The sequence below is a fragment of the Sapajus apella genome, unplaced genomic scaffold (assembly GCF_009761245.1).
Source record: "Sapajus apella isolate SASKATOON/1434 unplaced genomic scaffold, GSC_monkey_1.0 scaffold87, whole genome shotgun sequence".
NCBI classification, from domain to species: Eukaryota; Metazoa; Chordata; class Mammalia; order Primates; family Cebidae; genus Sapajus; species Sapajus apella.
Window position 1 is genome coordinate 2359933 of NW_022437027.1, and position 25737 is coordinate 2385669.

At 40.8% G+C, this 25737-nt stretch overlaps 1 protein-coding gene and 1 long non-coding RNA gene across 4 annotated transcripts in view; both read left to right on the forward strand.

The window, feature by feature from the left end:
• ELOVL6 (ELOVL fatty acid elongase 6) overlaps positions 1-25737 on the forward strand; it is a 157839-nt gene that overhangs the window by 13127 nt on the left and 118975 nt on the right. The gene's annotated exons all lie outside the window — the stretch shown is intronic.
• On the forward strand, positions 507-12616 carry LOC116534408. The gene is made up of 3 exons (XR_004261702.1): positions 507-588; positions 2558-2570; positions 12603-12616. It is a non-coding gene; the product is annotated as an uncharacterized LOC116534408 (long non-coding RNA).

Genomic DNA, 25737 nt, shown 5'->3' on the forward strand with positions numbered 1-25737 from the left:
AAAAATAAAGTATTAGCCCTCTTTTGGTTTGAACAATTATAACCTACGAGAAACCACTAAGAGATGTATTAAAACTTGCTAAAATTTGGCACTTAGTACATTCAACACAGTAAGTCTGTACTAGAACCTTGCTCTCAGGTAGGGGTAGGAGTGGTGTTCTAATTACATATTCTGCTAAAAAGGTTACCACTAATTTGCTTTGGAACATTGCAAAGTTCCTACTGTACACGACATTCTAGAAAATTTAAGGACACTGTCATCAGTGAATACAGGGTTGCCTTGAGTTGTATTTAGTTTTGAATTACTGTTCTTACATTCGTATTTACAAAAATACTTTTTTTTTTTTCAACCTGCATTTTGTGATTCCTGATACTGTGTATGATTGCATTACTTTGGTTAGGACTTGGTTCTTTGCCAGCTCTTTGTAATTACTAAATCCTTTTTCCACTGACAAGAGAAAAGTGTGGGGTAGGAAAAAGCTTTAGAAACATGCTCCATGTTTCTAAATGACACTTACCTAGAGAGTTTGTTTTTCCGTGGTATACACATGCACAGGCTTATCTCAGGGAATTCAGATTTAGCAGATCTGTGGGGGTGTCCAGACAAGTGTTACTGTGAAAAATCTTCCCACTTGCCCTAAGTAGAAGCACTGCTCTGTATGAAACTGACTCCATGTCTCATTCTTTGGGTCTGTCTTCTCAAACCATTGATTTCACAGGCTGAACTCTTCCTTAGCTAATCTGCTATACCTACTTTGTCATCTACGTAGGACCAGGACATAGCTCAGCACAAAACTACTCATCTCCCTCTTCTCCTACCTGTAATTTACAACCAATTCCCGCGTGAGCGGGCTGTCAGTTTTGTCCTTGGCATTGACTTCCTTCAGCTCCCCAGGACTACATTTAGTCTCCTAGATTCCTATCTCCCATTGTCTTTCTGAGTCATGGATCTGATCTCATCACCACAGTGGTTAAAAACCTTTGGTGCTGGCCAGGTGCTGTGGCTCGCGCCTGTAATCTCAGCACTTTGGGAGGCTGAGGCAGGTGGATCACAAGGTCAGGAGCTCGAGATGAGCCTGTCCAATATGGTGAAACCCCATCTCTACTAAAAATACAAAAATTAGCCAGGCGTGGTGGCACACGGCTGTAGTCCCAGCTACTCGAGAGGCAGAGGTGGGAGAATTGTTTGAACCTAGGAGGTGGAGGTTGCAGGGAGCCAAGATCATGCCACTGCACTCCAGCCTGGGCAACTCCATCTCAACCTTCAGTGCTTTCCTATTGTTTTAAGGTCATTCAAAATCTGGCGCCAAATTCCCTTCTTAATGTTACTTCTTGAAGCAACCCTTGTTCAGTGCCTACTTAATCGAAATTTGAATTCCAAAGCCTTTTTCTCTGCACCCATCTATATCTATTGCTCTTTTTTTTTTGTGGTTCGCTGGCACTGGGTTTATAAATAGATAAATATGCACCACGAAAAAAAAAAAGTAACACCCTAGGATTCAAAAAAAATAAATAGATAATATTTTCTCTGAAATCAGTGCTTACCACAGAATTTGGCGTACGCTTGCACTCAATGTTTGTTGAATAGATGAATGCATGCATGCATGCATGGACACACAAGGCTGTTCATTAACTTTCAAATGCATCTGATTATACTGTCCAGCACTTCTTTGTATTTCCTTAAGTGAATCATAGGAGATTGTCCAGTGCCTTAAAATAATTGTACTCTCTTCATCTATCTAACCTCATTTTTAAAAGGAAAACGTAGGTGTTTAACATGACTAATTCTTAGTGAATCCATGCTAACTGTTGGGGATTGTTAGTCCTTTTCTAGGTACTCAAACTATCTACTCCAATCAAAGAGAGATGACTTTTTTATTTTATAGCTTTATGTTTATTTATTTATTTATTTATTGAGACAGGGTCTCACTTTGTTGCTCAGGCTGGAGTACAGTGGTGCGATCTCAGCTCACTGCAGCCTCTGCATCCCAGTCTAAAGTGATCCTCCCACTTCAGCATTCCAAGTAGCTGGGACCACAGGCATATGCCACCACGCATGGCTAATTTTTGTATTTTTTGTAGAGATGGAGTTTCCCCATATTGCCAGGCTGGTCTCCTGAGCTCAAAGCAATCCAGATTGCTGGGATTACAGATGTGCACCACCATGTCTGGACGAGACGACTCTTAAAAAAAAAGACTTCTCTAACGTAGAAGGGAGGATGGAATTGTATGCACAAGAAGAAAAAAACCTGGAAGAAAAACATACTAATGTGGTTAAAAAAAAAAATAGTTCTGTAAAGGTGTTAAAATGATGGTTATTATTTCTCTTTATTGATGAAAAGAGCCAAACACTGTAAAATATTTGAAGAGATTGATTCTAAGCCAAATATGAGTGACCACGGCCTGAGGTATAACTTCAAGAGGTCCTGAGAACATGTGCACAGGATGTTTGCTTTATAGCTTGGTTTTATACATCTTAGAGAGACATAAGACATCAGTCAATACATGTTAGGTATGCACTGGTTCTATCCAGAAAGGCAGGACAACTTGAATTGGAGGGGAGAGGTGGGGGTGGTGCTTACAGCTAGATTCAAAGCTTTTCTGATTGGCAATTTGTTAAAAGAGTTAAATTATTATGTAAAAACCAGGAATCAGTAGAAAGGTGGGTTAAGATAAGGAGTTGTGGTTCTACATAAGGTTCCTATGTAGACAAGGTCTCATAGGTGACTGCCCTTAGTAGCAAAGAAACATATTGGGTTTTTTTTGTTTGTTTCTTTGGTTTGGTTTGGTTTGGTCTGAAGTCATCTAGAGGCCTCAGGGTAAAATATTTTGATTTCCTTCTTTATCTGTGATGTGATGTTATGCCAGATTCAGGTTTGGAGAGATTTTATGATTTGTAGGGTGTGATTTTCCAGACACTTTAGATAGGAATTTGGGCAAGAGGGAAAAAATTGTCAGCGTTTAGTCCTCATCCTTCTGCTGTTCCAGTTTTCTTATTGTTGAGATGAAGTTTCGCTTTTGCTGCCCAGGCTGGAGTGCAATGATGTGATCTCGGCTCACCCCAACCTCCGCCTACCGGGTTCAAGTGATTCTCCTGCCTCAGCCTTCTGAGTAGCTGGAATTACACTCATGCACCACGACGCCCAGCTAATTTTGTATTTTTAGTAGAAATGTGGTTTCTCTGCGGATCCAGAGAGCCTGTTATGTGTGATCTGCTCAGAAGTTCCAGTGATCTGGTTGGGAGCTGGTCCTGAACTCCCAGCTTCAGGTGATTCACCTGCCTCGGCCTCCCAAAGTGCTGGCATTACGGGCGTGGGCCACCATACCCAGTCAATTTGATTATTTTTTAATAGGAAAGGATTATAGTTCAAGGGAAGATGATAAAGAACATTAACTTTAGCATTACAACTTTTACATATGGAGGAATGTATCTAATAGGACAAAGGTTCCCTAGGGACAAAAGTCATCTAATCTAATAGAAATAAAAGGCTAAGTGTAAACTCATCCCTAGAGTGAAAAAATAAATAAATAAATAAATAGAATAATTGGCTCAGGGACCTTGTGGCACCTGGAAGCAGTTACCGCACACATACCTGGAGTACACAGTTAACAAATATCTTCAGTAGTACTGCAGAATGCCTAGGGGATGGTGTCTCGTTTGGAGGTGTTAGAAAGATTTTGATACTCTCTGAAATGAAGTTTAGAAGGGGTGAGTCTGTCTAGTCCAGAGGTCAGGCTCTGTGGATCCAGAGAGCCTGTTACGTGTGATCTGGTCAGAAGTTCCAGTGATCTGGTTGGGAGCAAGGTGATGGGTTCCCACAGCACTGCTGGAGAAGCAGATCATGCTGGCCCAGGGCATTTCTTTGAACTCTTGCTTCTTCTAGACTTTGCTTTCTGAAAGGAGAAAGATGGAGAGGATTACTTTTCAGTACACAAAAAATAGGCGTTTTGTTTTGTATTTTATTTCATTTTCTCTCCTCTCCTCCTTGTTTTACATTTTAGTTACCCTGTAGTTGATCAGGTTAACTAGGATCTAGGAAGCTGGCTTAGATCTAGGAAGACCTGGCTTTCCATCCCAGTCTTTCTCTCCATTGTCTATGTCCCTAGAGGTTAGAAGAGAATGGCTCAAAATCATATGAAATGCAGTTTTAATTTTATTTATTTATTTATTTAGACAGGGTGTCATTCTGGTTGCCCAGGCTGGAGTGAAGTGGCACAATCTTAGCTTACTGTAGCCTCAACCTCCCACGTTCAAGTGATTCTCCCACCTCAGCCTCCTAAGTATCTCGTATTACAGGCACACACCACCACACTCAGCTATTTTTTTGTATTTTTAGTAGAGACAGCATTTCACTAAGTTGCCCAGGCTGGTCTTAAATTCCTGGAGTCAAGCAATCCACCCGTCTCAGCCTCCCAGAGTGCTGAGATTACAGGTGTGAGCGATTGCACCCGGATTTAATTTTATTTATTTATTTATTTATTTTTGAGGCTGGGTTTCACTCCGTCTCCCAGGCTGGAGGACAGTGGCACAATCATAGCTCACTGTAACCTCGAACTTCTGAGCTCAAGCAATTTTTCCACCTCAGCCTCCCTGGTAGCTAGCATTACAGGCATGCACTACCACACACAGCTAAATTCTTAGATTATTTGTAGAGACTGAGTCTTGCCATGGTGCCTGGGCTGGTCTTGAACTCCTGGTCTCAAGTAATCTTTCTGCCTTGGCTTCCCAAAGTGCTAGGATTACAGATGTGAGCCACCACACGTGACCTTGGAATATAGTTTAAAAAAAAAAAAATCTCTGTAAACAATTCTTTGACATTTTTTAGTTCTATCCTTTATCTAAATTTAGACAAAATTTCATTCTTAAGTTATAGACAAATTAAATGATTATTTCTGGATGTAAGAAAACAAGGTATAGGCCAGGTGCAGTGGCTCATGCCTGTAATCCCAGCACTTTGGGGAGGCTGAGGCTATGAGGCTGGGAGGATTGCTTGAGTTTAGGAGTTTGAAACCAACCTGGGCAACATAGTAAGACTTCGTCTTGCTTTGCAAAAATAAAAATAAAAAAAGATAATAATAATTAGCCAGGTTTGATAGCTGCTTGTAGTCTCAACTATTTGGGAAGCTGAAGCAGGAGGATTGCTTGAGCCTGGGAGTTTGTGTGTGTGTGTGTGTTTGTTTGTTTTCTTCAATATTCTTGTGGCACACCGCTTGTGTGTTTTTTTTAACTTTTTTTTTTTTTTTCCTATCGCTTTGAGCAAAAGAGCCTGGGAGTTTGAAGCTGCAGTTAACCGTGATTGCCCTACTCCACTCCAGCAGCCTGGGTGACAAAATGAGACCCTGTTCCAATAAATAAATAAATAAATAAATATTCTTAATGATTTGGCTTATTCTTTTTAAATCCAGCAAATGTTAATTCTAACTTTTAGTCCTACTCTTACAGTGAGAAGAGGTTAACACATTATGTCTGCCGTCTGGGCTTAGATTGTGGGTGTTATTTCATATGGATAATTCAGGCAAACTCAAGATTTTTGGGGGGTGAATTTGGGTTATATGGATAACATAAACACAATAATACAATGGAAAACTATGTGGCATATACTAAAAGAAATAACTCTGCCATGTTTTTGAGGGTTATACCGTGCATAAGTAATAGAAAGCTCGTCCTCAGAGATCTATGAGTTTGTCTTTTGACTAAACATTTTATGGCCGATAGTTCTTCCCCACAGAGCATTTGGTGTCAGGAGGCTCCTTTTTCCCTAGCAATGCTGGAGGGATGAGGAATAGGGACTGTGAAGCTGATGAAACTATGCTTGTTCCACCTTTTCATGATAGAGTACAAAAAAATAACTAAAATTAAGTGCAACTGGATGTCCTTCTTCAGGATTAAATTTTACTCAGGGGAAAGGATATAGGGTCTTTTGTGTTTATAGTTTGTCATATCTAGGTGTGCTGTAATAGATTTAAACTGTTTTTCCTAGGTAGTTACAACATAACAGCTTGTTTATAAGCAATACCTAGGACATTTGGATTGAAGTACTTTTCCAAAGGGTTATATAAGTTATGTTTTCATTGACCTTAGGCCGGACCATCAATAGCTTGCTTGTTGTCTTCAGTATTAGCTTAAATTATATTTTTTCATGTAAAAATGAAAAGAAATATTCCTCTTTAGTTTTCTAAAGAAATATTAGAAAACAATATTAGAAAATGAAAAGAAATATTCCTCTGTAGTTTCCTCTAAAGAAATATTAGAAAACAATATTAGAAAATGAAAAGAAATATTCCTCTGTAGTTTCCTCTAAAGTTTTCTCTTTAGTTTGTCTGGGTTTGATGATTTAATATTTTTACCCTATTTTCCTTTTTTTTGAGTTGGAGTTTTGCTCTTGCTGCCCATGCCCAGGCTGGAGTGCAGTGGCTCGATCTCGGCTCACTGCAAACTTCGCTTCCCAAGTTCAAGCAATTTTCCTGTTTCAGCCTCCTGAGTAGCTGGGATTACAGGCACCCACCACCACACCTGGCTAATTTTTTGTATTTTTGGTAGAGATGAGGTTTCACCTTGTTGGCCAGCTGGTCTCAAACTCCTGACCTCAGGTGATCCATCTACCTCAGCCTCCCAAAGTGCTGGGATTACAGTCATGAGCCACCGCACCCGGCCTACTTTTGCCCTATTTTCTGAAGTTTATATGCATGTATTTTATTTATTTGTCTCATCAATTAAATTGTATGTGTCTAGAGGCCTAGAATTATGAAGATATACATATAACTTTTTTGAATATTTTACCTAATGTAGAAAACTACTAGGATTCATCTTGATAAATAACATATACTGTTGCAGAGACACTTTTAAAAGCATAAACTTTCATCAGTTGTAATTTTCTGCTTCTTGTGTATAGGCTTGGAGCAGGTAACTTTAATACATTATAGAACACAAGTAAGTGAAAAGAAGAAAACAAATGTCACCCTGAGATATACACTAACATTTTGGTGTAAGTCTTTAAAAATTTATTATCCATCTTTGTGTTTTCGTTTGTTTTAGGACAGAGTCTCTCTCTGTCACCCGGGCTACTGCAGCCTCAATCTTCTGGCTCAAGTGATCCTCCAGCCTCAGGCTCCCAAGAGGCTGAGACTACAGGCATTCACCACCACACTGGACTAATGTTTTGATTATTTGTGGTGAAGCAGTCTCACCATGTTGCCCAGGTTGGTCTTGAGCTCCTGAGCTTAAGCAATCCTGACGTGGCCTCCCAAAGTGCTGAGACTATAGGTATGAGCCACCATGTCTGGCCTGTTTCTTTTTAACAAAAATATTATCGGCCTGGCACAGTGGTGCCCACCAATGATCCCAGCACTGTGGGAGGCCAAGGTAGGTGGATCACCTGTGGTCAGGAGTTCGAGACCAGTCTGACCAACATGGTGAAATCTCATCTCTACTAAACACAAAGCATTACCTGGGTGTGGTAGTACATGTCTGTAGCCCCAGTTACTTGGAAGACTGAGGCAGGAGAATTGCTTGAACCCGGGAGGCAGAGGTTGCTGTGAGCCGAGATTGCACCATTGTATTCTAATCTGGACAGCAAGAGTGAAACTCTGTCTCAAAGAAAAAAAAAATTATCATAGTTTTCATACCATATTTTTTCTATAGCTTAACTTTTAAGAAATATATAGAATAGATATTTTGCATGTTGTTAAATACTTCCTGTCCCAAAATATAAGTGAGAGAATTCTGTTTCTTTAATGTAAAGTTCTAGCTGACACATGAAAACCTCTAGGAGATGCATCTCACTCTTTTCAGTCAACATATTTTTAAATTACTTTTAGAAGACAGAGAAAAGAAAACTAGTAGCTTTAGAAGAACACAAAATAAACTGAATTATAGTATTAAAATTGCTTTAAGTTTGACCAGTCGAGTACAAAATACAATACATTTCAGACTATTCTCTTCATGGGTTATGTCCTTTTTGGGTAATACTCATCAGTTTGCTGTGAAGAACATTTATGTCAATCAGGGAACTCTGTTAAGATGCTTTCAAGTGCAAGTAACAGAACCTAATTAACTGTAGCCTAAAACATGAAGACTTTTAATTATTTCACATAATAATAGCTTTGATTGGAAGCCTCAGTGGTCGTTCCCTGGTTTAATAATGTTATCAATGATCTGGGTTCTATCTGAGTTTCTGTTTTGCCATCCATAATGTGTCAATTGTTTTTTCTCCATGGTCACAAGGTGGCTGCCATATCACCAAGCTTCCTACACCAGCATCTCAACTTTTATTCACTTTCTTATCAAGAAGAAATTTACAAGCCAACTCATACTCAGGAGGTTTGTAAAAGGATATGCTCTTTTTTTATTATTTATTTATTTATTTATTTAAAAACAGGGTTTCACCATGTTGGTCAGGCTGGTCTTGATCCCCCGACCTCAGGTGATCCGCCTGCCTTGGCCTCCAAAGTGCTTGGATTACAGATGTGAGCCACCAAGCCCGGCCTCATTTATTTATTTTTTAAGAAACAGTGTCTCCCCCATCACCCAGGCTGGCATGCAGTGGCATGATCACAGCTTACTACAGTCTTATACTCCTGGGCTCAAACCATCCTCCATCTCAGCCTTGCAAGTAGTTCAGACTACAGGACATGCCACCACTCCTGACAGATTTTTAAATTTTTTGTAGAGATGGGGTCTTGCTATGTTGCCCAGGTTGGTCTTGAACTCTTATCCTCAAGAAATCCTCCAGCCTTAGCCTCTCAGTCACTGGGATTACAAGCATGAGCCACTATGCCTAGATTTGCTCTTATTATTGCTATAACTTCAGCCTTAGCCTCAGCCAGGCCTGGTGATGTGTCTCAACACTGACCATTCACTGACAGAGGACTGGAATTGCTTTGCCTACACTGACTGTTAAATGACAAAGAGACTGATCGCCTTGAGAGGCTTAGACCAGTCTTGTACTTTGTATCTCAAGGACCAGGCACATTGCCCTCCACACAATATCAGGTAAAGTTTATCTGTTAGCAAAGTAGGTGGATTGGGTTGGCTACAAGGTATCTTTGACCATGCTGGCACAAGAATATATACGCTCAGAAGAAAGAACAATTTCAGGTTGCAATAAAAATCATCTTGGCACTTTTTATATGTTCTTATGTAGCACTTTTTGTATATTCTTCACAAATGGAAAGGTCTTCTTAAAAAGTAGAAACATTGAGGCCAGGTGCAGGGGCTCACACCTGTAATCTCAGCACTTTGGGAGGCTAAGGTGGGTAAATCACAAGGTCAGGAGTTCAAGACTAGCCTGGCCAACATGGTGAAACCCCATCTCTGCTAAAAATTAAAAAATTAGCCGGACGTCGTGATGCGTACCTGTAGTTCCAGCCACTAGAGAGGCTGAGGCAGAAGAATCACTTGAACCTGGGAGACAGAGGTTGCAGTAGCCATGATCACGCCACTGTACTCTAGCATGGGCAATAGAATGAGACTGTCTCAAAAAATAATAAGTAGGATTTCCGCCAAGATAGCCAAATAGAAACAGCTCTGATGCGCAGCTCCCAGTGAGAGAGATGCAGAAAGCGAGCAATCTCCGCATCTCCAACTGAGGTACCAGGTTCATTTCAATGGGACTGGTTGGACAATGGGCATAGCCCAAAGAGGGCAAACCGAGGCAGGGCAGGGCACTGCCCCATCCGGGAAGTGCATCTGACTGGAGGACCGGGGTCTTACCACCGCCGGCACTCCGGTCCAGATAATGCACTTCTCCAAAAGCCTCTGCAACCCACAGACCAAGAGATCTTCGCCAGGCTGAAAAGCGCGGCAAGTTACCTGCACAGAGTTAATAGCAGCCACTGCCGGTGTCGCGGATTGTTGGCACGGATTTAGGCAGACTCATGACTGGCCGGGAGAGCCTGCGGGACAGAGCTACCAGCCCCCAGTAGAGAGGGAGAGCTAAAAGCAGGGAGAGAGGTGATGTGGCTAGGCTGGTCCCTCCCCCACAAAGCCCAGCAGGCTGAAGCCCTCCCGCTTGAGAGTGGTTTTCCAGCCAGCACAGTAGGTCAAGCTTAACCTGGAACCATAGAGTTTGGTGGGGCAAAGGGCATCCACCATTACAGAGGCAGGCCTAACCACCCTGTGAAAACGAAAGACACAGGAAGCCTACACAGCAGCAGAACTGAGTCTGTGGCAGCCCAGCAGCACCTCTGCAGGCAGACAAGGGACAAACTGCCTCTTCAAGGGGCTCCCTGAGATCAAAGCTAGATAAACCCATGAAGATGGGAAGAAACCAGCGCAAAAAAGACCATCAAAGACCAAAAGGCCTCTCCTTCTCCAAGGGATCACAACTCCTCACCAGCAAGGGAATAAAACAGGATAGAGAATGAGTTATATATAATAAGTATCCTGTTGAGTTCATTGCACTCAATAAGAATAATTAGGTTGTTCATTCAGTGCATTATATTCTTGGGATGGGTTTAGATGCATCAAAATCTAAATATGCCAACTTTGGAGCAAAAGTAAAAATGTAGATAAAGGTTGTGGTATATAATGTGATGGGTTTCTTGTGCTTTACATGTATTTTGTTGTTGTAGAATTTGCATCTGTGACTAATAGGTCTTATAGAAGAAAAGCAAATTTATTTTAGTGAAGGTGTGTTGACATTTTAGGAATGTCAGCTTCGTGCATCAAGAAACCTAAGGTCAACAGAAAGCTTGATAAGTCTAGTCTGATTCGGTAGGGCCACAGGCAAAAAGAGTTACCATTTAAAAAAAAAAAAGTACGCTCAAAAGTAAAATCATTATTATGAGAATATATATTTAAAGTGACTGAAGGCCAGGCACGGTGGCTCACACCTGTAATTTCAGCACTTGGGTAGGCTGACACAGGCAGATGACTTGAGGTCAGGAGTTCAAGACCAGCGTGGCCAACATGGTGAAACCCCATCTCTAATGAAAATACAAAAATCAGCTGGGCATATGACGGTATGGGCCTGTAATTTCAGGCACTTGGGAGGCTGAGGTAGGAGAATTGCTTGAGCTGGGGAGGCAGAGGTTGCAGTGAGCCAAGATTGAGCCGCTGCACTCCAGCCTGAACAACAGAGTAAGACTCTGTTTCCCAAAAAAAAAGACTCTGGCTTTCTTTACATACTATTTTAAAATCTTTTTCTTTTAAAAAAAATTTTTTTAAATTTCTAATTTTTGTGGGTAAATCTTTTTTAAAATTTACATTGAAGGTAATGCTATTTTTTTCATCCAACAAGTTATTTATTTTGCTTTCTTTATTTTTTTTAACTTTTAAGCTTGAGGGTACCTGTGAAGGTTTGTTACATGGGTAAGCATATGTCATGGGGGTTTGTTGTACATATTATTTCATTACTCAGGCATTAAGCCCAGTACCCAATAGTTTTCTGTTCCTCTCCCTCCTTCCCACCTCCTCCATCAAGTAGACCTCTGTGTTGTTTCTTCATATTCATAAGTTCTTATCATTTAGCTCCCAAGGTGATACTATTTTATCTTATTTCTTGCCAGAGCATCTAACAGTAGAACGAATCAGTTGATCAAGGAATTTATTACAGTTGAGGAAATGTTGGCAAAATGCAGCCATAGGCTGAGTGACATGGGTCTGTTTAATAACAGGGCAAAGTAAAGGTGGCCTTTTGCAGATCTAGAAATCAGGTAAAGGAAACCATTCTTATCAGGTCTAATAAAATTTTAGATGATAGTCTGAATCTTTCAAAATGTATCAGACCTGGATGTTCTAGGATGAGAATGGCTGGTTGTGGGTATCATTAGGGGCATAAACAAAACTTGGAACAGTTGTTGCCATCCTGAGACTAGCAGTCAGAGAACAAATTCGTCTGCTGGGATCACATCGGATCTGCTTCCCATTACTACCTGCTTCCGTGCCTTGACAACCTGAGTTCACATTTCTCTCTGTTCATTCTCATGCTTGACTAAGTCACACCCAGCAATTTGTTCTGTCTGGGAGAAGCAGGTCATAGTTGCTGTTTGAATACACAAGATAGGCAGATCAAGTCAATGGATGAAATAGTATGCTATTATGGCAATACATGGCATGCTTTTTGTCTTTATTACACAAACCTGTGGGTTTACCTAGCACAAGACAAATGGGAAGCTGTCAATCACTGGAACATAAGCATATGAGAATCCACGTAGGCATACATCAGTGTGTCTCTCCTTCTATATTCTTTCTTGTGCTTTGAACTTGAAGACAAGCAGATTTGGGAGGTCCAGGAGTATTGTTGTTTACCTTTTTCCCCTGCATGTGAGACTCAGATGAAAGTTTCCATATTCCAGAGGTATATGTCCATTGTTTCACTGTAACAAGAATTAAAAGCTCTTTGCAGAGTTTACAGTAAAAAACATCACCAAGAATTTTAAGTACTTTGGGCTAATGCAGTTATTTATTTTTGTAAACATATATTTTAAACCAAGCAAAACCAGATCTCAAAAAAGACATTTCTTAGGAAGAAAGGTATTCACTTAACTAAGCAACCAGTGTCAAATGTGGATGCTATCCTGGAAAGCTCTTCTTTTTCAGTGTCTAATCCATGTACCTGGGATGGATTAGTACTGTCTACCTCGAAACCTTGTACTTTGTAGGAGGTCCAGGCAAGTCTCATTACTTGCAGTAGTTATGCTTTATAAAGTTGCTGGGAGCACTGCATTAGCAAACACCAAATCATTGCTCCCAGGTGAAATACAAAAATTAAATTCCTACAAGTTTCTGGTCACAACATCTTCAACAATTGATCAATACATGACTTTGTTTTAAGTGTGCTTCTGTTAAAGACATCTTTTGTGTGTGAGTAGAAAAACTCAAAGCTGTTTTTCCTCTGCTCTCATACCACCACCAAAGCAAGCAATCAATTCTGCAGCAGACATCCACTGGGTATCCTCCAATTCAATTTTGATGCTAGCTACTTGGAGATAGGGACAGATCCCGCAGGTTGAGGGTCCAATCCCCAAGACTCCCTGCTCTCCCTAGCTGCACGTCTGGCTCTCTGGAACTTCTGACCTCTGATTGGCTTCAAGTTGGGATTCTCCATCTTTGGGTTCCACTAATTTGCTAGAGAGGCTTGCAGAACTCAGGGAAACACCTTTATCGGTTTATTATAAAGGATATTGTAAGTCTGGGCACAGTGACTTACAACTGTAATCTCAGCACTGTGGGGACCAAGGCTGGAGGATTGCTTGAGCCCAGAAATTTGAGACCAGTCTGGGCAATATAGTGAGACCTTGTCTCTACAAAAAGATTAAAAATTAGCCAAGTGTGGTGACATGTACCTGTAGTCCCAGTTACTTGGGAGGCTGGGTGGGAGGCTTGAGGACAGGAGGCAGAGGCTGCAGTGAGCCGAGATAGTGCCACTGTCCTCCAGCCTGTGCAACAGAGCAAGAGACCCTGTCTCAAAAAAAAAAGAGGATATTATACAGGATGCAGATGGAAAGATACATAGGGCAATGTATGAGAAAAGAGGCTTGGAACTTCCATGTCCTCCCTAGGTGCACCACCTTCCAGGAAACTCCAGATGGTCAGCTATATGGAAGTTCTCCAAACCCAATCTTGAGCTTCTTATGAAGATTTCAGTATATAGTATGATTAACAACTATGCAGAAATGTGATTGGATAAAAAAGGTATCGTCTAATACTCTCTTTTTTTTTTTTTGAGATGGAGTTTTGCTCTTGTTGCCCAGCCTGGAGTGCAGTGGTGTGATCTCAGCTCACTGCCACCTCTGCCTTCCAGGCTTAAGTGATTCTCCTGCTTCAGCCTCCCAAGCAGCTGGGAATGCAGGCATGCACCACCGTGCCTGGCTAATTTTGTATGTTTAGTAGACGTGGGATTTCACCATATTGGTCAGACTGGTCTCAAACTCCCAACCTCAGGAGATCCATCTGCTTTAGCTGCTCAAAGTGCTAGGATTACAGTCATGAGCCACCACACTTGGCCGATCTAATATTCATTTACTGAGCGGGAAACCCAGCAAGGCCTGCCTGTCCAGATTCTCCTTGACCTCTGTGCAACATTCCTTTCTCCAGGATAAGGGGCAGGATCCCTTCTGAACTGAGGATCTCATGACTCAATCAGAAAGGCCGGGGATGATTAGAGTCTTGCCTTGGGCTGGGGAAACCAGAGCAAGGGAAGATCAGAGAGAGAGATTTCAGTTTCTGCACCTGCTTCTGGGCCTAAAGTGCCCCAACGTTATAACAAAAGACTGCAACAAGGGCTGTGGGAGTTGTGAGCCAGGAGCTGTAGATGAAACCTATAGATTTAATATCACACATCTTATTTAACATATTGTTGATTTGTTAACATTGAGCTTGCAGTCAATATCACTTGAACTCATATCTTAGCTAATCTAACACGTGTTTTTTTGTAAGGCACATCGTAATCTTGTAGTTGAGGATACTCCACAGCATTTCAGCACTGGAGGCCAATTTAAATGGGAAATCATGAAAAAGCACAAAAATGTAAGAAAGGTAGCACTAAGTAGACTGCAAAAAACATGTGCTTACAGAATGAGAGTCCAAAAAAGAAGCAGCATCACCTGGTTTTAGCCTCATCTGGGGACGTGCGCATTCAGCAGCTCAAAGTTTTCACCACTCTGTGCATGACCACAAATGACTGTAAAGTACTATGAGTATTGATTTGGAGGTTACAAATTACTTTTAGTGAGTATGCTAAAAAAGTATGAATTCTTAGTAGTAAAGATCAGCTATATTATGTTGTAGAGGTAACATGCAAAGTTCAAGCCTTTATCTTGTTTTGGATAATCCAAATTTATAATGGCAGCAGCACACAAGTTATACTTAGCAGTAAAAAATCACAAAATGCTAAGAAGGTAACTTACTTTTCATTTAGAGAACTTGTCTTTTCAAATTTAAATCAAAAAGCATGTTCTTAAGCCTGGAGATTTAAACAAAATACATAAATTTAATAAATATAGAAAACAAAATATAGGTTGGGTGCGATGGCTCATGCTTGTAATCCCAGCACTTTGGGAGGCCGAAGTGGGTGGATCACCTGAGGTTAGGAGTTTGAGACAAGCCTGGCCAAAGCAGTGAAACCCCATCTCTTCTAAAAATACAAAAATTAGCCAGGTCAGGTGGTGGGCACCTGTAGTCCCAGCTACTTGGAAGGCTGAAGCAGGAGAATCGCTTGAATCTGGGAGGCAGAGGTTGCAGTGAATTGAGATTGCGCCATTGCATTCCAGCCTGGGTGACAAGAGTGAAACTCCATCTCAAAAAAAAAGAAAGAAAATGAAACAAAATATAAAATGAATATAAGCATAAATTCATAAAAATTTTATTGAAAGAAAAATTAGCTCAAAAATTTGTTTTTGAAGAGGGAATCCCTCCCAGATCATTTTATGAGACCAACATCATACTGATACCAAAACCCAGCAGAGAACTCAACAAAAAAAGAAAACTTCAGGCCACTATCCATGAAAAACATAGACGCAAAAATATTCAATAAAATGCTGGCAAACTGATTGCAACAGCACATCAAAAAGCTTATCCATCACAATCAAGTAGCCTTCATCCCAGAAATGCAAGGCTGGTTCGACATATGCAAATCTGTATACGTAATCCACCATATAAACAGAACCAAAGACAAAAACACATGATTATCTCAATAGATGCACAGAAGACCTACGACAAAATTCAACAGCCCTTTATGCTAAAAGCTCTCAATAAACTAGGTATCAAAGGAGCATATCTCAAAACAATAAAAGCTATTTACAACAAACCTACAGCCAATATCATACTGAATGGGCAAAAACTGGAAGCATTCCCTTTGAAATAGGGCACTAGACAAGGATGCCCTTTCTCACCACTCCTATGCAATATTGTATTGGAAGTTCTAGCCAGAGCAATTAGGAAAGAAATAAAAAAATAAAGGATATTCAATTAGGAAAAGAGGAAGTCAAATTGTCTCTATTTACAGATGACATGATTGTGTATTTAGAAGACCCTATCATCTCAGTCCAAAATCTACTTATACTGATAATTAACTTCAGCAAAGTCTCAGGATACAAAATCAATGTGCAAAAATCACAAGCATTTCTATACACCAATAACAGACTAGCAGCCAAATCATGAGCAAACTCCCATTCACAATTGCTACAAAGAGAATAAAATACCTAGGAATACAACTAACAAAGGATATAAAGGACCTCTTCAAGGAGAACTACAAACCACTGCTCAAGGAAGTAAGAGAGGACACAAACAGATGGAGAAACATTCCATGCTCATGGTTAGGAAGAATCAATATCATAAAAATGGCCATACTGCCCAAAGTAATTTATAGATTCAATGCTATCCCCATCAAGCTACCATTGACCTTCTTCACAGAACTGGAAAAAAACCACCTTAAACTTCATGTGGAACCAAAAGAGAACCTGCATAGCCAAGACAATCCTAAGCAAAAAGAACAAAGCCAGAGGCATCATGCTACCTGAATTCACACTATATTTCAAGGCTACATTAATCAAAACAGCATGGTACTGGTACCAAAACAGAGATATAGACCAATGGAACAGAACAGAGGCCCTGGAGGCAACGCCACAGATCTACAACCATCTGATCTTTGACAAACCTCACAAAAACAAGCAATGGGGAAAGGATTCCGTTTAATAAATGGTGTTGGGAAAACTGGCTAGCAGTGTGTAGAAGGCAGAAACTGCACCCCTACCTGACACCTTACACTAAAATTAACTCCAGATGGATTAAAGACTTAAATATAAGACCTAACACCATAAAAAACCCTAGAAGAAAACCTAGGCAAAACCATTCAGGACATAGGCATAGGCAAGGACTTCATGACTAAAACACCAAAAGCATTGGCAACAAAAGCCAAAATAGACAAATGGGACCTAATCAAACTCTGGAGCTTCTGTACAGCAAAAGAAACAATCATTAGAGTGAACTGGCAACCAAGAGAATAGGAAAAAATTTTTGCAATCTACCCATCTGACAAAGGGCTAATATCAAGAATCTACAAAGAACTAAAACAGATTTACAAGAAAAAACCAAACAAACCCATTCAAAAGTGAGCAAATGATATGAACAGACACTTTTCTAAAGAAGACATATATAAGGCCAATGAACATATGAAAAAATGCTCATCATCACTGATTATTAGAGAAATACAAATCAAAACCACATTGAGATACCACCTCATTCTAGTTAGAATGGCAATCATTAAAAAATCTGGGGACAACAGATGCTGGAGAGGATGTGAAGAAATAGGAACAGTTTTACACTGTTGGTGGGAGTGTAAACTAGTTCAGCCATTGTGGAAGACAGTGTGGCACTTCCTCAAGGACCTAGAAATGGAAATTCCATTTGACCCAGCAATCCCACTGCTGGGTATATACCCAAAGGAGTATAAATCATTCTATTATAAAGGCACATGTACACGTATGTTCATAGTGGCACTGTTTACAATAGCAAAGACCTGGAACCAACTCAAATGCCCATCGATAATAGACTGGACAAGGAAAATGTGGCACATATACACCATGGAATACTATGCAGCCATGAAAAATGATGCATTTGTGTCCTTTGTAGGGACATGGATGAATCTGGAAACCATAATTCTCAGCAAACTGACACAAGAACAGAAAATCAAACACTGCATATTCTTACTCAGTCGGGTGTTGAAAAATGACAACACATGGACACAGGGAGGGTAGCATCACACACTGGGGTCTGTTGGTGGGGGGGTCAAGGGAGGGACAGCAGGGCAGGGGCAGTGGGGAGGTCGGGGAAGGATAACATGGGGAGAAATGCCAGTTGTAGGTGACAGGGGGATAGAGGCAGAAATCCACATTGCCATGTGTGTACCTATGCAACAATCCTGCATGTTCTGCACATGTACCCCAGAACCTAAAGTACAATTTAAAAAAAGAGAGAGAGAAAAGAAAAATTAATTAATTAAAAAATAAATAAATAGAAAAAAATTTTTTTTAAATTTGTTTTTGTTTCCTAAGGGAGAACCCAAAGAGAACTAGAAAGAAGAATGGATAATTTCCAAACACATGTGTGTGCTCACACACACTTCATGAATTCTTTGTCATTGTTTTAATATGGAAGATGATTGGCGTGGTAGCTCATGCTGGTAATCCCAGTACTTTGGGAGACTGAGGTGGGTGGATCACCTGAGGTTAGGAGTTCCAGGCTAGCCTGGCCAACAAGGTGAAACTTTGTCTCTACTAAAAATACAAAATTATCTGGGCATGGTGGCAGGCACCTGTAGTCCCAGCTAGTTGGGAGGCTGAGGCAGGAGAATCACTTGAACCCAGGGAGTGGAGATTGCAGTAAGCCAAGATCACACCACTGCACTCCAGCCTGGGCAATGGAGCAAGACCAGAATACTGCCATGACCTATATGCTAACCATTAGGGCTGACCATGCTGAGATTAACAGGCAGTGTTCAGTTGCCTTCTGGCAGCAAGGGCAAAAATAGAACCCCAAGAATTTCAGAGAATTCTTGTTATCTGAAAAGAAAGGTAATTTCTTGTTATTAAGTTAAGAGCAAACCAAGGTCCTTAGCCCAAAGACAAGAAACTTTGAAGGAAAAAGCAGGATGTAATGTCAAAAAACATTGCAGTCCAGGAGCTAAATGAATGTGCAACTTCTGTTGCAACTCCTGAGGAACTTCCCTATGATCTCACTTGATAGCAGGCTGGGATTTATAGTACCTAGGGGAAGGCTGGCAGTATCTTTCCTCCAGATCAGCTCTGAGCTGGGCTTTTGTTCATAAGCTGTCCCAGGAGTGCCGAGGCTCTGTCACTGACAGAGGAGGCAGATGTATTGAAAGCAGGGTCATGGGTTGATAATTTGTTAGGGATGTAGAGAAGTCTAACTGGTCATCTACATGGAGAAGACCACCCTCCTTCCCCGCTTGCCTGATGCGCTGAAGTGTTCTGCCAAAGGATGTGGGATGATCCTTGGTGAATTAGCCTTGGATCTACTCCAACGCATGGGTAAATGTTTGCATGGTAAATGCATGGGTACCTGGCAAGCTCCACATACTTTATTTCATAAATCCTCCTGTTAATTCTGACAGGAATGCATCACCATCATTATTTTATAGTTGAGGAAGCTGACTCTCAAAGAAATGATTAACTCACCTCTGAGTGTGATTCATCTGAGATTAAAACTGCCCAGCTCCTGATACCAGAGCCATGCTTCTCCCTGCCCTCCACGGCCACAGGTGTTACCGAGAACAAAGCTGAAGTGCAGTCTGCCACGTCTCTGAGCTAGACAATCTGAGCTCATTCTTACTGGTTCTTGCAGTGCTATTAAAATGGAGAATTTGATGAACAGTAGTAGCTGAGAGGAGAATCAGCCTGGCCTGACTAAGGCTCGCGTGGGGTTTGTGGAATAAAGTTGGGTTTGTGAAAGTAGATTGGAAGCTTGGAAGCCAGACTAAGAAGTTGGAGTAGGTCTGCCAGACAGGAAGGAACTACGGAATCAGTTAGGAACTTAATGGTGGAAGGGCCTCCTTTCATAAAGGAATATTAAGGATGAACTATACAAAATTGTCAATACTTAGCTTTTTTGGCCTATGAAATGCCAATATCACATGGTTCCACTAAACAGATGACCTGGTATTGTTTTCTGTGAGAGGATAATGGAGAGGTTTGCCATTCTGAGCTTATTGTTTGCAGACATCTAGCAAATGGTCTCTTTTGCTTGTCCAGCTAGTCAGAAGCCAGTTCTCTTTTTGAAGAATAGAGATCAAACCTGCTCTACAAGATTATAGGCTTACCACAATTTGGGTGGGCATGATAAAGATTAAATGCACAGAAAGGCCACATGCCACATTACATTTAAGAAATCCTTTCCTAGTTGGGTGTGGTGGGGCACACCTGTAGTCTCAGCTCCTCCATAGGCTGAGGTGGGAGGATTGCTTGAGCCCAGGGGACAGAAGTTGTAGCGAGCTGTGATGGTGACACTGCACTCCAGCCTGGGCAACAGAGTGAGACTCTGTCTCAAAAAAAAAAAAAAATCCCCCCAAACGAGAAATTCTTTCATTGGAAATAAGCAGCCTACCAACCTGCCTGGCTTCATCCTGCGTCTTTTTTTCTTTTTCTCCTTTTTTGTTTTTGAGACAGGGTCCCACTTTTGTGGCATGATCATGGCTCACTGCAACCTTGACCTCCCTGGCTCAAGCAGTCCTCCCATTTCATTCTCCTGAGTAGCTGGGACTACAGGTGCATGCCACCACACCTGGCTAATTTTTCCATTTTTTGTAGATATGGGGTTTCACCATGTTGCCCCGACTTATCTTTGCCTTGGCTTCCCAAAGCGCTGGGATTACAGGCGTGAGCCACCATGCCCAGCTCTGCTTGGTTTCTTCTGACAAATCTTCATGGCATCTTGTGGCAGACTTGTAGAAGCTGAGTGAGATCGAAGTGTCTAGCTGAGAATACTCATGCTATAAAAGCAGTTTTGCTTTTTCCTTTCCTAGGGTAGCCTTGGCTTCATCTTCCCTCACCGTAAACTTGTCACCAGGGAAGCAGTGTACCAAACTCTGGGACCTGTAGATTCAGACAGTTTCAGTTCCACCTTTGTTAAATGGCTTGGTGAACTTGAGCACATTCTTTAATCTCCCTGGGCCCCCATTTCTAAGTGTGGAACTGAGATAATCAAATTGGGCTGTGGTAATAATTAAGCTAGTTAAGGTGTGTCAATTGCTTACAAAATGTCCAGCACTTTGTAAGCTCTCCATGAAAGGTAGCTGTTACTGGCATGACTCTCAGCAGACATTTTAGTATTGCTTTGCTTTCAAGTGAGCAATGAATTCCTAGCCAACAATATTTTTTAACTTCTCATTAAGCGTTCAGAAATGTCAGGTCACAACCAGGCATATGATCTTTACACTGCTCCCAAATTGCCTGTCGCATTCACTCAGATTTTCCGCCTGACGGAAGATTCCTTGACCTCAACTCAACATTCGATCTTACAGTTAGTTCTCCCACTGCTCTATAAGTAGCTTATGACCCTGGCAAATTAAACCACCAGATTATCTGTCTTCTTTTTCTATTTCTGAAATTTAGAAAGCCCAACTCAGTGCTGCCTCCTTCATACAACCTTTTAAAGTTTTGAAATTTTAATTTTAAACTCTTCCGTTTTTGCTTTTTCCTTTGGGACTGGTAGATTTTCTCATTAAAGTCAGTTGTGACTTGTGTGTCACCCTTATAGCATTTTATACTCATTGATGACAAGACTTGGCCTTCATCTAAGTCCCTACAATATGCGGTCAGTCCAGTAACTGTAGAATTTCTCTGATTCAGTTTGTGATAAATGTTTATTGAGGGTTCTGTATTTGCCAGACACTGTTCCAGGCACAAGGCCACTGTTCTTAGAGACCATTCATACCACTAGGAAACAGATTAAATATATAAACAAGCATATAGACAAAATAACATTAGATGTTGCTGCGACGAAAACAGTGTGATAGGAGGGGGCCAGAGGGAGCTGTTAAGCAAGGGGGTCAGGCAAGGCCTCACTAAAGGATTGGCATCTGACATGATGAGAAGACCATGCTATCCCTGGGACCAACTAGGAGAAGAGAGATCCAGACAGAACAAGCAAATACAAAGCCCCCATCAGGTGAACTCAGTATGGCTTCACACCCAAGTAGGCTTCTGCTTTCTGTTTCGTGTCTGAATACCTCAGATGTTGATTGCACATTTGAGTCATAGTTTGGAGTTCTTATATTCTCAGCGTGATTCTGTATTATTTTTATCTAAATGATTGGTTCTTCTTCATTCACAGGGACTAGTTTTTCCCTGCATAGTCTTGGACACAGACCATTTAGTTTAAACTCCAGCTATACCACTTACTATCTGGATGACCTCAAGTAAATTGTTCACTCCTGAAAACTCAGCTTTCTCTTTGTCAATGACTGTCTCAATAACTGTTTTGCAGGGTTTTGAAGACCTAATTCATGTCTATTACCTAGCATGTAGTACAGCCTCAATAAACAGTGGAATTTGTTATACCACACATCATGTTTGGGCACCTTAAAATTTGAGATACACAGCACATTCATTAACCTCCTGTAGGGAGACAGGAGGACAATGGCAACTTTAATTTTCTGAGGAAAATAATCATCCAAAATATCTATATATTCAGGCCTGGCACAATTGTTCACACCTGTAATTTCAGCACTTTGGGAGGCTGAGGTGGGTGGATTGCTTCAGCCCAGAAGTTTGAGACTAGCTTGGGCAACATAGCAAAATCCCATACCCAAAAAATAGAAAAACAGTTAGGCATAGTGGCATGTGCCTGTAGTCCCAACAACTCAGAAGGCCGAGGTAGGAGGGTCACCTGAGCCTGAGGAGGTCCAGGCTACAGTATGGATTGAGCCACTGCACTCCAGCCTGGGCAACACGTTGAGACCCTGTCTCAAAAAAAAGAAAAAAAAAAAAAAAAAAAAAAAAAAAACCAAAACCCCACCGCCCACAAGATGTCTATATTCAGCAAGATGGTTCGGCATAGCCCCTTGAAATCACCACATTAAAGTTTTACTGAGTCTGACTGAAATTAGAAAATTTTGGTTGTCTATTACCTTTATAATTAATTCCACTGTGGATAATCTTTCAATTGTTTGTTCAGTGTTCTACTGTTAGCATTCTTTTCCTTTATTTTTCAACTTTAGATTTTGTTTTTTAAAAATAAAAAAGTCGGCATGGTATAAAATTTGAAATGTTACACAAGGGCATGCAGTGAAAAAGTATTTCATATAAAGGACTACACCCCTTTCCCCAACCGCACAATTCTCCTCCCCATGGATAGCCAATGTGCCCTTCAGAGATGTTTTGTGCACACAAAAACAATTACAAATACAGTTGATTCTCATTATTCCAGGTAGTTACGTTCTGTAAAGTCACCACAAACACTGAACTTGTGAATATGGAACCATTGCACTTACGGAAATACAGGATTAGTTTCCTGAGAGCTTTTGGTTACGATATTTTTGATCAATACATAACCTAGTTTTATGTGTGTTTCTGCTTAAAATACTTTATTTAACATATATTGTTGATTCCTTAACACGAAACTCACAGCCAACAGCACTAACTCATGCCTGAACGAAGCCTATCTAACATGCGGAGCTTCTCTGTAAGACCCATTGAAGCCTTCTCGTTCGTAGGAACATGAGATAGCAGTAAGCTTGGGCAACATTTTAAACAGTGAAATTGCCAACACAAAGCGCAACAATTAGAAAGACATGGACTAAATAAGACTTCAAAAGAGACACCTATTTTGCAGTATGAAAGCTGAAACAGGGGGAAGTGTGTCACCTTACTCCACCTCAGCTGGGAACATGCAGGTCAGGCAACTCCAATTTTTCATCCCTCTGTGCATGTTTGAAAATGACCATGAAAGTGCCATCACTATAGACTTGGGGTTAAACTTTAATAAATAGGGGAATTTGCAAATACAGAATCAGTGAATGTGGATTGACTGTATATATATTTTTAAGAACACAAATGCTAGTATATAATACATAACATTTTGCATCTTACTCTATTGACTTGACAGTGCATCTTGAAGATATTTTAAACATACACAGACATATTTCATCTGAGTAAACTTTGGGCTTCTGCATTCTGTATTGTTCAGGCTGCATATAATTCATTACATGGGCATTTGTGTTTTTTCCAGTCTTTTATTACTTGGATTACATTGCACTGGAAATGTTGATAGATATTGTCTTCTGTAATGCTTGTATATGATACACCCCTACCACCATTACAAGGGGGAATAGACAGCATTCTTTCATATAGCAGCATCCATTGCTAATTGTACTGGATAATGACTTGAATTCTATTTATTCTTTAGTACTGATCTACTCTGTTGGAGAAACCAATAAGGCACAAGACTCCACTGAATAGAAAAGCAACAATTAAAACTATAAAGGATCAGTCACTGTGTGAGATGCTCACTTTCCTTCTCTCTGTTTGCCTGTTTCTTAAACCTTTTATTTATTGCATGATCATACTGTCTTATCCTTATCTCCACTGTGGAATATGGTCAGTGTTTCACATGAAGGGATTTATTAACTTCCCTTTGTAATTAAACTTGCTATAGAAAACAATGTTTTTCAAAAGTCAGCGCACATTGCAACAACGTATGGGCAACATGCATATTTTTAGTATTTAATTGTTACAATAGACTAGAGAGGATAATTTCAGCAAATCAAAAATATCTGAAGCTTTACCACCATGAGACTGGTGTTGATTGAAGCTTGTAAATTAACACACCTGTCCAAATTATTTACCAATACTGTTTTTAATCCCTTACTTCATTTCAGTAGCAAGAGATAGACCATAAACAAATAAATAATATATTATTATAGTTTGTGTAGATACAGTGTGTCTGATGGCGATTCCTGCTAATGAGAAAAACAACACAGTAAGGCAGGAGTGGGTGGGGCAGTTGGAAGGAAGATATAATTTTTCAGGGATGTTCAGCAAAATAATATTGAGCAAAGGCTATAAAACAGAGTGATTGATCTATGCTAGTTTTGAAATACAAGGCTGAGGAAAAGGCCAGTGAAGATGCTTTAACTGGAAGGAGCTTCTTTGGCAAGTGAGACAGGGTGTCAGGAGCAGCACTGTTAATGGAAAGATCTCCAAGATACACTATTAAAAAGACACCCATTAGCTGGGTGTGGTGGCGTGTGCCTGTAGTCCCAGTCCCAGCTACTCAGGAGGCTGAGGCAGGAGAATTGCTTGAACCCAGGAGGCGGAGGTTGCAGTGAGCTGAGATCGTGCCACTGCCCTCCAGCCTGGCGCCTGGCGGAGCGAGACTCTGTCTCAAAAAAAAAAAAAAAAAAAAGAGAGAGAATAATGACTTTTGGTAGACAGCAAGGGGTCGCTGCTACAGTCGGCCTCTCTGACAGGCAAATCTCATCCTCACTCTTCTCCCAAAGGCTATAGCAAAAACTTCCATTCATTTACAGCATTCGTATCAGAATCCGGATTGTGGTCTTCTCTAATTGGCCAGAGCGAATTTCCTCATGGTCCAGCTATCTGTGAAGAAAAGCCAAGTGGTTGCCACTCTCTCACCACCTCCGTAAACCCACCTACCCATCTACAGTGATGAAGCAGGGACAGGAAAATGACAATAACAAATCCTATTTGGAAAAGGGAGAATGGGAAACACCCAACCTTCCTGTCCAAAGCAATTATGGAATTCTGCTAGATATGCGTTATGAAGACGCCCTTTCCTGGCAGTAGGCGAATTTCCTACATTTGATCAGATTTTGCCCTTTAGGAAAAATGGTTACGGCATTGTTCTCCTTCCACCCTAGTTCTGCCCTCTGGCAAATTCTTCCTCAGCCTTTGTTCTCCCTGGCTTTGTGTGGAGTGGGCACATGGCCTCTTTGGCAGCTAGGCAGTCTTGACAGCCTTCTTCCTGATGGTGCAACTTTGGATTTCCAAGTGTTACTTTATGGTTTTACTTATTTATTCAGACCATAGTGGGGAATATTTTTGGCAACAGAGTTTGCTCAGAAACTTTTTGCATCTATTTGCCTCAAAGCAAACAGTATCTTGTGTCAGAGAATGTGCATATATATATACATGCGCATATATATATATTTCTTTTTTTTTTTTTAAAGACAAGGTCTCATTCCATCACCCAGGCTGGAGTGCAGTGATGCTACCTCAGCTCACTGCAATCTCCGCCTCCTGGGTTCAAGTGATTCTCCTG